Here is a 14,438-nt window from a genome sequence, read left to right on the forward strand (position 1 = left end):
TTGAATGTATGAACCCATGGGAACCCTTGGGCTTACAATAACCAGCTGATTGTGTGATGTAAATATCCTCTTCTAAGTATCCATTTAAAAATGCTGTTTTGACATCCATTTGGTAGAGCTCAAAGTCAAAATAAGCAACTAAGGCTAAGATAGTTGTTATTGTTTGATTTCTTGCTATCAGTGAAAACGTTTCATCGTAATCAACTCCAAATTGCTGAGTATAACCCTTAGCCACGAGGCGAGCCTTGTATTTTAAATTTTACCTTCAGAGTTCATTTTAAACTTAAACAACCATTTACAACCCAATGGGTTGACATCGGGTGGTGCATCAATGAGTGTCCACACCATTTTTCATCATGGAATTCATCTCTTCATTCATTTCTTCTTTCCACAAATTCATATCTTTACTTTCAAGAGCATCTTTAACAGTAGCGAATCTTCCATTTCATCATCTATCTTAACCAATGCATAAATTTCTCCAAGACATGCGTAGTAGTCAAGAACGAATTTCTCGTTCTTGTGCTTCTCCCAAGAGGGACAATGTTTGCTTTCCTTTTAAGGCTAGGAGAAAGTTCTTGGGATGTAGAAGAAAGGCTTTCTAGTATCTCTCCTAAGGGTTGTTTGACTCCTTCCTCCTCGTCTATATCAAATCTATCTTCTGAAAATCTTTCATTGCCAGTTTCAATGATCGTTTTATCTTTGGAAACATAAAACATGTATCCTTTTGAGTTATCTGCATACCCAACGAAGATGCACTTCTTACTTCTTGGAAACAACTTACTAAGGTTTGGGTTTTGGTCTAGGACAAATGAAACACAGCCCAAGACTCGAAAATGTGAAAGACTTGGCTGACAGTTTTGAATATCGCGTAGCGGGTTAAGGCAAAGGTTTTGGACGGGAGGTGATTTAGGACATGGGCATCAGTGTGAAGGGATTCATTCCAGAAATATGTAGGTAGGTTAGCAAGAGACATCATGGATCTTACCATGTAGAGTAAATTTCTAATATGTCTCTCAATTATACCTGTGGGACCTGATCACGGGAGAGGGGCGCGATGCGTGACCTGCCTCCTTCTCTCTTGGTCTCTCGTACCCACGCGAATGGCGTGTGCCATTTATTATTATTATTATTGATTTAATTCATCTTTTTCGTGAACCTGGGATCACTAAAGGAATCCAAATTTCATGCAAAAGAGAATGATAGAGTCACCACCGAGATAAGAGATCTAGGACCCATAATTGACCAGAAATCTAGATTCGTTATCTGATTAGGAGAATGGAAGGTATGGGGAGTTACCACCACATGCACCATTCTTGCCCGATAATCCGGTCTTCAATTCCAAAAGTTAACTCTCTTGAATTTCTTTTAAATGGCTCATTCAACTATATATTAATGTGCGAACTATATGACATGCATCCTAAGATCTAATTTCAATGTATTTCCTAATGTGTATCTTGATTTTCTTAATTCGTTTGGTTTCAATCTATGTGAAAGTTCTCTTAAATTCTAATTTGGGGAAAAGTCCTAACTGATTTAATCAATTTTAATTTAAGGTTTTAAATGATAAAAGAAAATAAAAACTACCCTTAAAAACCCACTAATTGTGTGTAGGGCCAACTTGTGATTGGTATGTCATCAAGCATCCAAGCTGCCTATGCACTCAAGCCCACTGAGATAAGAGTCGACGTAGGTCGGTGGCCTAAACCAAGCTACATGCCTAAGACATCCAGGACACCGATCTAGACTGTACTGACTGTTTTGAAAATTAAAGAGAGATTATTTAGTTCAATTTGAGTAGATTTTTTTTATCCTAGGACTCCATCCATGATGCTATATGGCCCTATCTAAGTACAAGATGCTCCCTAAACTAATGCAGGTGGGTCCTACATCCTAGGTTAACTAGGCTTGTCCTACAGGAAAAAGAGGGTTAACTAGTGAAACTATTTTAAAGGTCAATTGCTAATAATAGCAATTGGCCGTGATGAGGATGGACTCCTAACTCTAGGGCACTCTAAAACCTAGAACACAACGTGACGTAAATGTTCCTAAAGCGGCTCTAAAGGTTTCTACGAGTTGGGATCGTGATCCAACGGTTCCAAGATTTACTTGAACATTAGTTTACCCAACCCAAATTATTAGGTTAATAATTTTTAATTCTTTTAAGGGTTCCTAACACCTTAAATTTAGGAAAAATTTAAGGCTCTAAGGGTTAGTTATTTTCCTACATGAGTTGAATTCATGGAAGGAATTGTGCTTTCTACCCTTATACAGTTCGGCAAATAAATCATAATATATTGTTGCCTGGCATTTTCTCAGGATTTCCGTGGACAAAGACCTCGGAGCCAACAATATATTTAGATTTAGATGTTAAAAAGTCAAGGGTTGATCGCAATGAAGAAACGATTATGAATACAACCCTCTCATCTAAAATGACCTGCATTAGCCAGTTATGAAGGAACTTAATGATTTTTAAGGTTTCTATTCAAATGACTTAAGGATTACATGCATTCTGGAAAGTTATGATATTCTGAAATTTTTCACGATTTTTAGAATTAAAGTGAATTTTTAATGATTTTAACAAAATTAGACCAGATTGATACTATTACAAAGCAACATATAGCAAACATGCTCTAAATCATTCCAAATTATCACTATAATATGCTCACAGTAATATTAAACCACAATAGAAATTTCACTCATTATCTCTAAAATTTACTATTTAAATATATTTATTTAATTCTGTCCGATTCAAAGATAAATTATAAAAAATATACAAACAGGCACAACAAATCCGAAACAAATCATAATATGAGTTCTCTGGGCCAATTCATCTTACTGCACAATTTCAGCTTCCGAGGAGTTCATTTGATTGTATCTCCTTCATACAAGTGAAAATAAGTAATTTTCAATAAAAAATTCCAGTAAATATAATAAATAAACTCACAATCTTTTGAAAACTTTTGTATGATATTTAAATATTAAAAGACTACTAAGAATATTCAACATATTGGAGGCTATATTATTATTCTTCGGGATTCTCTTTGCGATAAAAAGGGTAAGTCAAAGCGTATCTTCAAGGATTACTTACCCTAGAGACAAGGAGAGCTAACAAGGTTGGTCTTCCAAAACCCTCTTTCATGTAGCTTAAATTAGAAGCATGCTAGGAGTGAATTTGTGATATTCTTTGAAAAGTTACGAAGATGAAAGTGTTTGCATGTGAAATTTTGACAAGATGAGATCAGGTTTAGGTTATTTCATAATCTGAAATTTTTCTTTGAAAATCTATTTTTTTAATATTAAAATCTGATTTTTGAACTTAAGAGGGTTTAAAGCCATTTTACAAAGCAATTCTAATAAGCCTTTGCAATTTTTTGAAATTTTCAATCTCTGAGTCTTTGTATATTAAAAAGTATAGAAATCTTGAATTTTTAGGAATTTTGACTTCGTTTTGACCGCGATTTGACCCTTTGAACCCTACCCTTAAAGGGGTAAAATTCCAAAGATCGAATTTAAAAAGATGTCAAAACAGATCCAAAATCAATGAAAATTTAAACATAACGTAATTTTATGGTTTTGAAATAGTACAAATTTTTTGAAGAATTTTGGATTTAATTTAAGGGGTTTAACAATTTATTTAATTCAGGGGGCATTTTTTGGAAAAAAACCTGTTTTCGAAAATTATATAGGGTTCCCAGAAGTAAAATTTGGATGAGAAGTAACTAAAACCTGATCTGATCTCTAGTGAATTTTTCAAGATTTTTGGTTGCTGTTAGATATGTCTTATGAGTTTTTATGCCAAATCAAGCATGCCATATTGAATCTGGAACAAATAGCAAATTGAAATAAACAATTCTGAAAATCTTTTACTGAGGTTTACGTCTGGAATGACATTTTCTCACAAAGTTTGGATTGATTCGGACTATCTTTACTATGTGTTTATGTGTAATTTCATAATCTGGACAGATATCTTTAAAATCGACAATTGATAGTAAATTATCTTTAAAATCCATGAAAATTTTATAGTAATCTTCTCTGGTCAAGAGAAAGCTATTGTAAATATTTTGGCTTATTTCGATTAGATTTTCTTTAAGTTTATGTGTAAATTTATAATCTGGACATATATCTTCAACATTGAAAAACTGATAGCAAAACACAGTTAAAATTCATGAAACTTTTACAGTAATCTTTTTTGGTCAAGAGAAAGCTATTATAAAAATTTCAACTTATTTCGATTAGATTTGCTATAAGTTTATGCATAATTCTATAATCTGAACTGAAATTTTTTGAAATCCTTAAAAAATCGAAATAAATTCAAATTGTTATAAAAATTTCCAAAGAATTCTAATGCTACATCATGTATTCAATCTTTAAACTATCGAAACAGAAATCTTAGGAATCATTGATTTCCTTTGTAAATTTGCAATGCTATGATAGTTTAACCGCCAAGATCGCATACTAATTGTGATCAATCATTGATAATTTGAGCATGTAACTTATAGTACGCTATTGGCTCCGAGGTCTACTGTCCACAAAAATCCTGAGAAACATGCCAGGCAATAATATACTATAACTTATGTGCTAAATTATGCAAGGGTGGAAAGCATGATTCCCTTCCGTGGATGCAATCAAGGCTGAAACTTGCCAGTATTAGAGCCATTGGTATTCCTTAGATTTTAGGATTCAGAAACCTTTAAAGAACTAAAAATTGTTAATTTTAGATAACTGAATTAATTTAATCCGTGTCTTTGGAACCGTTGGATTGCGGTCTCCCATTGTAGGAACCTTTAGGGCCCCTTAGGAACACTTACGTCACGTTGTGTTTTAGGTTTTAGGGTGTCTTAGAGTTAGGAGTTCAGCCTCATCACGACCGATTGCTATTATTAGCAATCGAGTCATAGGTCTAGCTACACTAGTTAACCCATTTCCCTATAGGACAAGCCTAGTTAACCTAAGATGTAGGTTCACCTGCATTAGTTTAGGGAACGTCTTGCACTTAGATAGACCATATAGCATCTTAGATGAAGTCCTAGGATAATAAAAGCTACTCAACTTGAATTAAATGAATTTCCTTAAACTGTTGAAACAGTTGGTCCAATTTAGATTGGTGTTCTAGATGTTTAGGCATATAGCTTAGTTTAGGCACCGAACTACGTCGACTCTAATTCTAGTGAGGCTTAGGTACGTTGGCAGCTTAGATGGTTGATGGCATACCAATTACGAGTCGGCCCTACACAAACTCAGTGGGGTTTTTAGAGTAGTTCGGTTCCTTAAACTGTTGAAACAGTAGGTCCAATTTAGATTGGTGTCCTAGATGTTTAGGCATATAGCTTAGTTTAGGCACCGAACTACGTTGACTCTGATTCCAGTGAGGCTTAGGTACGTTGGCAGCTTAGATGGTTGATGGCATACCAATTACGAGTCGGCCCTACACAAACTCAGTGGGGTTTTTAGAGTAGTTTTTCTTATTCTTCTTTATTTTCAAATTCTTAAAATATATAGGATATCCCTCAAATTAGAATTTTAGGAGAACATTCACATAGATTGAATCCAAACAAAATAAAAAAAATCAAGATACACATTATAGAATACATTGAAATTAGATTTTAGGATGCAAGTCACATACTTTGCATATTAATATTGAAATACAAGGTGACAACCCAAGAGGGGAGGGTGAATTGGCTACTTAAAAATTTGGGGCATAATTAATTGAGTTACTAAAAGCGATTTACACATTAAGCCTTAACAAGTTTAACCCTTGATCAATCAATAAGGATATTAAGAGTTAGAGTTTGGATGTTACTTTAAATATGCATTCACTAAGCCTTGTTCAATTAAAACATAGACATAAGTTGGGTTAAAGATTACCAATCACCACAATGTGCAAATGAGAAGGAGAAGAAGAAAGCATCCACAAGGCACAAGATTTATAGTGGTTTGGTCATAACTTGACCTACTCCACTCTTCTAAGTTTTCCTCCTTGGGATTCTTCACTAACCAATAAGATTCTTCAAAGGGCGAATCTCAAAGCCTTATACCAACTCCTTCTTCAAAGGGATCACACCTTTTTCTGCATGAAGCCTTTCCGAGGACACCTTCCTCGTACAATTGATTTACCTTTCTTTCCGGGCCAAATCGGAGACCCTCAAATATAGAATGAAGAAATAAAAAGAAAGAAACTCTCAATGCCTCTTGAAAGGCTGATTACAACATTTAAAGTTCACAAACTCTCCAAGGAATATATACAAATGTAAAGCCCATGGAGATCCTTTTGATAAAATGTAAAATTACAAGTTCAAAGAGGTTTAACCTTTCATATAAAAGTTTAGGTTCAAGAAGATGGGATTTGATCTTGCAAAAGGTTATGTAGAAAGGTTTATGAGAGTGTATATATAGCCCACAAGGAAATATGACCGTTCGGGGGTAAAACTGTAATTTACAGGGTTGAAAAAGTCAACCTGCGAAAGCCCCAACGAATCTATTTCCCAGTCGCGGCTGTCGACCGAGGCACGGCGATCGCCTGTCCAAATATATTCTAAAAATAGGAACCTTGTGTCTTCTTCGAATATCTTGGCTCCTTTGCACTTTCTTGGACTTCTTCGGCTTGGGTGTCCATTTTGACTTTGTCTTGGCTCTTGTGACATCATCCAATCCTCACTGCTTATGAGGTGCATGAGGTATCACCAATGACTTGTTCAACACCAAGCTTCTTCTTGACACTTGCTTAGGGAACTTGTGGGATCTTCTTCATGATGAGCTTCTTTACTTGAACATCTTCAAATGAGGATGTCTTCACTGTAGGTGTAAGCTCTTGGTTCCTTTGATCCTTGATCTACAAGTCATGTGTTGTGAAGAGTTGTGTAATGACGATTATGACATGAAAGTTTTGTATACAACACAACATCTCAAAGCAACACATTAGTCTATCAATGCTAATCAATTTATGTTTGCTAGCATCAAAACAAGAAGGTAAGGTGAATGAATGAACCCATGTGCACCCTTGGGCTTACATTCTCCCCCTTTTTTATGATGGCAAACAAATTGATTAGGGAGGAAGGAGATATCAACCAATAGATGAATAAGCATAATATGATATACACAATAGGGCATAGCTCCCCGTCACTATATGCACAAGTATATTTAATAACTGTAAAACATATGGTGTAAATACAGTTGGACTACCTAATCAATTTCCAAAATTCTCCCTCTTTTGGCAACAACAAAAATGTAGGAATCAGCAAGTGAAAGTGCAAGTGGGGTGTCAAGATAAATAATAGCTTTGCTAAGTTATGTGCCTTGTACATGATAATACATTTAAGCTCCAAAAGGATGCTTATCAAAGAAAAACAAAAGTGAAATGCATGATAAGCCTTTTTTTTTATCAAATGATTTGGAAGTTACGCACAATAAGAGGGGCAGTAAACCATGTGAGCACATCACATTGATCTATATAATCATGAATATATAACCATTGAGATCTCCCCCTATGAATTTATCATAGGCCCTAGGTGAAACCTGTGTTGGAGGGCATGACAAGGTACAATGATACAAGGTGAATGATTTGAACACTTGGGCTTTATTTATAACTTTTGAAGGCAGATAAGTATCTACCTGAACAAAGATATGCTCAGATCTATGATTTAATCATTTAAGTTTACAAGTTGCATTTTGATGGGAATTTCTTGTTATAGGGCAGAGAAGTCTCTTCCTGAGAATGAACATGCTCAGAACTATAACATAACTTTTGAGTTTAAGTTTATTTGACCCTAAATGATTATACATTTATAAGTGACAAGCCCCCCCTGATTATGTGCAATTAATCTAAACGTATTTGACTCTAGCACATAAGCCCATGATTTTTAATCACCTTACTCATTTTAATATTTGCTCCATTCAAATGAGAAGTACACTTTGAATTAGAATGGAAGATTATTAGACATAGGATTACTAAGTTGAAACAACTATAGTCTAATAAACACATGGATACCAAAATAATAAACAATCATAGGAGAACATATCCATGGCAACCAAAAGAACTCATATATATATATATATATATATATATATATATATATATATAAGATGAGACAGGAATAGTTTCCATATACATGAATGAATGATGGAAGAGACACATCCTCTTCACATCACAACTACATGACAAAGATACACAAATGATAGGTGTGACGAACAAGAGCTCATCACCACACCAATAGATATTATCACACAATCTCTGAGACATGAAAAACAAAATAATCCATAAAAGGCCCCTTACTGGGCATATATCCTATATATCCATATATCATAAATCCCATACTGGGCATCCAACTATAATATCCACAAACCTATCTAAGGCAACATCCACATAGTCATATGAGCCCATACTGAGCATATACAGACCAAAATAAAAGCCCACATTGGGTATAATCATCATCCATGAAAAAAATAAAACATAATCCAAAAGCCTAAAGTGGGCAGGAAGAAGGAACTGGAGAGTCCATCATGTCTTTGAAGGAGGTTGATCACTGGGAGGAGTCGAGGAGTAATATCGAAGCGGACGGGATCCTGATATAGCCTTTAATAGCTCGTCATGTTCTCGAGCTCTTGCTTTCCTGTCTGTTGCTACAGTATCCATAAGTTAAGAATACTCAGTAGCCCTCTGAGTCTCAGCCCTAGCAAGTCGCCCCATCTCTGTACTCATCTGGTCAATTCGTCTGACAAGATGCTCATATGATCTCTGAGGCTGAGTAGTTTGACCTTGCGCATCTTCAGTCTGACCCCTTGGTACTTCACTAGAACCAACCCTACTGCTAACTCCTCCTGGGATATTTCTTATTCCTATTTGAATTAGGGTAGAGGAATCGATTGTAGGATCCAAAAGTGTGAAGTGTGCCTTCATTAAATCTACTCCATTATACTTTAGTAGCTTAGTGATGGGCATTCCATAGGGTAAACCTCCTTTTCTTTTCTTGATTGCCTTATCCATGAATCCTAAGATAATGGTACCGAGGTTCAGTCGAATCTTCTTAATAATACAGTAAGTTAAAAAGCTTCAAATAGGTTGACTGTATCAAGATTTTCTACTCTTGGAGTAAGATTGTGAATCACAACTTTATGGATTATTCTGGCCTGATGATTCATTTGACTAGACATGACATTAAAAATTTCACCTGTAGGGGGGAAGGTTCCTAGAGTTTCGTAAACATCCTTCCATGGGAAGAGATGATTCTCAATGTCATCTTTTCCGCAAAAGAAGATTCTCTTCCCACTATTTGGGACGTCCATAATATTACAAATTTCTACCACATTCAACACAAGCTGTGATTTGCAGTAACTATTCATTACTGCACCTCCATGTGATATTGAGAGATTTGCATAAAAGAACTTTACAAGCTCGGGGAAGAATAAGGAGTTAGATTCTAGAAATGTTACCCATCCTTGTGCTGCAAAGAGATTGAAGAGATCAAACTCTATAAGGTCATTAATCTCGACTTTCCTTCCTGAGATGATCGGTCTATCCTTGAGAAGCTTGTACTTTTCTTGTGCTTGATGGTTGAAGAAATGTTCAATAGAAAATTCCTATTCTTTTGATTTGCATCTTGGCCTCTTATCTTTATGCGCAAGCATCTTAGTTCTTGAGGATTCCATTCTAGGGTTAGGATTTTGTGAGAGAGCGATGAGAGACGAAGAATGAAATGAAGAGATGAAAATGAAAAGAAGATGAGAGATTAATAGAGATATGGTAAGGGAAATAAAGAACAAGAACAATGGAGAGATTCAATGGAGAGAATCACCGAAGAAGGAAAGAGAATGAGAAACGGAAGAAGGGAAATTGATCAAACCTCACTAAAATGCCTTTAATCTTGAAGCTTTGGCCCTGAAAATTGATTTAGAAATGAAGAGGAGCAAAAACCCTAAGAGAAAATCAAATGGCGGGAGAGAAAAAAAAATGAAACGACGGAAGCCTTTTTAAAGCAGTTTTCGATCGTCGCGGTCGACCGGGTTATAGCGGTCGCCCGCCGTGACGCTACTGTCCGTTTTTATTTTTCACTTGCGACCATCCGAGGTCGACCGGGCTCACGCGGTCGTCCGCCGCGACGCTACTGTCCATTTTTCATCTTTGTCCAAATTACCTTCCGCAGTCGCCCTCCGAGGCTCGGTCGACCGCCACACCCCTGTTTTCAATTTCTTGATATTTTTCAAGGAATTTTGTGGACAAATCGATTTTCTCCTATTTTTCTCACATTCATGGGATTCTAATGAACATATAAATTCGATCCCTAGGCTATGTGAGGACTCCTAAAAATTCATTTATATTTATCTATCATTTAAGCTCGAATGAATGAATGGATATATGTTTTCAATGAAGTTCTTTGTGGATGATCTACGTGAATTTTGCTAGATATTAAAATATTATATTTGATCAATATCTAGCAATATTTGACATGTTAGTCCATTTAGATGTGGATGCTATGTGCATATGTGTGTGTCTTTGCACTTAGATGGATTTCACTAAATGATTTTCAATAAAGCACAATATATAGTCTACAGAGGTAATTTCTTATTTTCTACATAGACAATGAGATAAATATGATATAATCATGAAGCTTAATAAGCAATGATACATTCTATTAAATACATAACTAATGATATGTATCAATGCTTGATTATAAAATGATATGTCATTAAAGCACGAATGATCTAGATACAATGAATGCACTATTGAAATAGTATCTAGATAGAATTCATATGATATAGCAATTGAAGCATAACCCCATATATTAATAATTTTAAATAATAACCCAAATCCATTTGGTTCCAATCAAGTTTGTATGTGGGAGTGTATCTTTTCTTATCCACACAAACTTACTGATTTCACAAATCTAAGCCTACACCTAGATTTGTGATGCCCTAATCTACCACAATATGAACATGAATAAGTGTGGGTAGATGAAGAGCAACTAGAACCACAAGAATACATATGATGACAAACATATTTGTCCTTTTCTTTTTGTATTCTTTGGTTCTTCATAGAGAGTTCTTTATTAACTAATTTGATCTCATTCAATTGATTTTTAAAGCAATCTGTTTGTTGAGATAAATTAGATTTTAATTTTTCTTCATTCTCACCAACAAGTGTATATTCTTCATTTAAATTCTTGTTTTTGGTTTCAAGGCTTCCCTTTTCTTTTTCAAGGATTTTGCACTGTTTAATTAAGTCATCATTCTTGTTTATCAAGATTTTGCTCAAATGACTTAATTTTTCAAACAATCATTAACTTCCGATTTCAAATTTTCAATTTATTTTTTCTAAATCGAAAATTGAATGTTTGAAAAAATTCTCCTTTGCAAAAGATTTTTGTTGATTCTCTTTTTGTTCAACACCAGTATTTTTATCATTTAAAAAGATAGTATCATTTTTCTCATAAAAATTTTCAAGATTAGTCAAAATATCTTTTGCATTGGAACATGATGAAATCTTCTCAAAAGCATTGGGACATAGTCCACAACATATTATAATAATAGCTTTTGAATTTAATGAAAATAATTTTGCATCATTTTTAGTGCATTTTCTTGGAATAGAGAATCCCCTTTCAATGACATCTAAGATGTCAAAGTCTATGGATTAAGATAGGCAAGCATTCTAATTTTTCAACCTCTAAAATTTGTTTCATAAAAAAATGGAGGAATTATAGTGGATTGGCCTTGCTCAAAATCCATTGGTTTGTCACGGATCTTTATCTTTTGTAGATTTTGAATTTAAAAATATTTTTAAGAGCCTTAGCTTTGATACCAAGTGAAATACAAGGTGACAACCCAAGAGAGGGGGGTGAATTGGCTACTTAAAATTTTAGGGCTTAATTAATTGAGTTACGAAAATCAATTTACACATTAAGCCTTAACAAGTTTAACCCTTGATCAATCAATAAGGATATTAAGAGCTAGGGTTTGGATGTTACTTTAAATCTGCATTCACTAACCCTTATTCAATTAAAACATAGACATAAGTTGGGTTAGAGATTACCAATTACCACAATGTGCAAATGAGAAGGAGAAGAAGAAAGCATCCACAAGGCACACGATTTATAGTGGTTCGGTCACAACTTGACCTACTCCACTCTTCCAGGTTTTCCTCCTTGGGATTCTTCACTAACCAATAAGATTCTTCAAAGGGCGGATCTCAAAGTCTTACACCAACTCCTTCCTCAAAGGGATCTGAAAGGACCAAGTTTTGGGTTTAGAAATTTATCCTAAGTGATTTAGAGAGTGATGAAGTGAGATTGGTGTTTATTAATTATTGAAAGATATGGGGGTAGTTTGGTAACTATACCAGGGGATACAAGTGTAATTAGTAAAAAGGGTACGGGGGTATTTTCGTAACTTCACAAGGGGACACAAGAGTAATTAATAAAAGGCTAAGTGTAATGTTCAAGGACACTTTGGGTATTAAATGTTAGCATGGCTTGGTAAGAGAGAAGAGTGACACTTGGAAATCCAAGTGTCATATCTCTCTCATGCACTCTCATGCAAGCATACAAATCAAGATTAATTCATTTTAATGTTGAAAAATTGAAGAAAAATTCGTGCAAAATAATGGAGAGATACATATAATGTGATTTGTGGTCTGGAAGAGTTTGCAAGCAAAGTTTGATTTCAATAAAGTGGAAATAGAGAAGAAATTTCATCAAATTGTAAGTTTATTCTCATCTGCCGAGATTATTTTTATTCCTGTGAATTATACACTTCGTTTTAGGAATTGTGATTAACTACAAAGTTGTAGAACTTTTTCTTCTAGTATGATGGCATATAAATTGTTCTTGATTTGGTCTTGAATGGAGAAAGTTATAGCAGTTTTACTAAACTGCAGTTTAGAAAGACATGAAATGGTGATTTTTATCTTTTTGGGTTACTTCCAGAAAGATTTAGCCGGAGTGATTAACATAAAAGTTTCTGGAAAAATTATTTAGAAGATGTTTTATGTTTATAACTTATTCTAGTTTTGAGTGTACAAATAGATATATGGATTTTAAGATTTCAGTTTTAATTGAAACCCTATTTCAAATATCAGGTAGGAAAAGTTACTTTTCCGGCAAGAATTGGCCGGAGCTGTTAACATAAAAGTTTTTGGAAATATTGTAAAAAAAATCTTTTATGTTTTATGATAAGACCAGTTCTAAATGGTTCAAGAGTTATACTCATTATAAGAGTTCAGTTTTGAAGGAAAAAGACAGATTTTGTGCAGTTTGATGTTTTACCTTTTACGGCCATTTGCTGTGTAATTTGACTGTAGTTATATACTAAACAGATGTTCTTTGGTCTATATTCTACAAGTTCTAAGTTTACAAGTTTTAAAAATTCATCCATTTGATTGGAGTTTTTGAGGGTGCAAAATAGGGGTAATATGAACTTTTGTTTAAAAGTATGTTTTGGGTTTGAATCGTAGTTCTCCCACCACATATGACTTGTGCTGGATGTTTAAGACCAGAGAAAGGTATTGATTTAGAAAATCCTAATGCTGTAGGATTTGAAGAAGAAAAAGAGAAAGAGGAGAGAAAGCGAAAGCGAAAGGGCAAGGATAAAGTGATTTCCTGTAAGTGATGTGGTACCTGTCAGTATGCATTACTTGTTATGCAAACCAACAAAGCAAAATGCCTGTGATGTGAATAAGAAGAATTAATATTATATATATATATATATATATATATGTCCTTGTTTGAATACTTTTGGTTTGTTTGACTGGTTTGTCTGACTATTATATGTCCTTGTTTGAATGCTTTTGGTTTGTTTGACTGGTTTGTCTGACTATTCTTCTTACTTGATAAGTTAGAAGCTGATGCAATATGTTTAGATCCGTTCTGGTATAGTTATTTGACATACATCAAATTTGAAACTCTGCATCTGCACATTATAACATGGTCCCTCCAGTGGTGTATCTGGACATGGTCCCGCCAGTGGTGTATCTGGACATATGGTCCCGCCAGTGGTGTATCTGGACATTATAGTATGGTCCCACCAGTGGTGTATCTGGACATCATATTCATTTTTAATCCGAATCAGCATTTGAGTTTGAATTTGAAATTACACTTGAAGTTGTACTTGAGAATGAGCATGACTAAGATATATTTCTGTCAAGATAAACAAGTTATATTCAGTCTACTTTGATCTATACTGGAAAATGCTATATAATATCCTGCTCAGTAGCAGTTAGTGATATACTGCTAGATTACTATATTACTTACTAGCCCTGTGCTAATGTGCGTGATGTTGCACACTTCAGACTCAGAGGTATTTCCTGTCTTCGACCCGTCTGTTCCGAGGCCAGAGTACCGAGGTTGAGTTCAAGAGAACGTGGCTATACAAGAGTGAGTAGGGCAATGTATTTTGGTTTTGTTGTTATGTATATGTAAAGAGACCCTGTGAGGCTTGTATAAATGAAAGAAAGT

The sequence above is a fragment of the Tasmannia lanceolata genome, unplaced genomic scaffold (assembly GCF_043159265.1).
Source record: "Tasmannia lanceolata isolate RefF3 unplaced genomic scaffold, GAP_Taslan_0.1 ptg000031l, whole genome shotgun sequence".
In the NCBI taxonomy this organism is placed as follows: domain Eukaryota; kingdom Viridiplantae; phylum Streptophyta; class Magnoliopsida; order Canellales; family Winteraceae; genus Tasmannia; species Tasmannia lanceolata.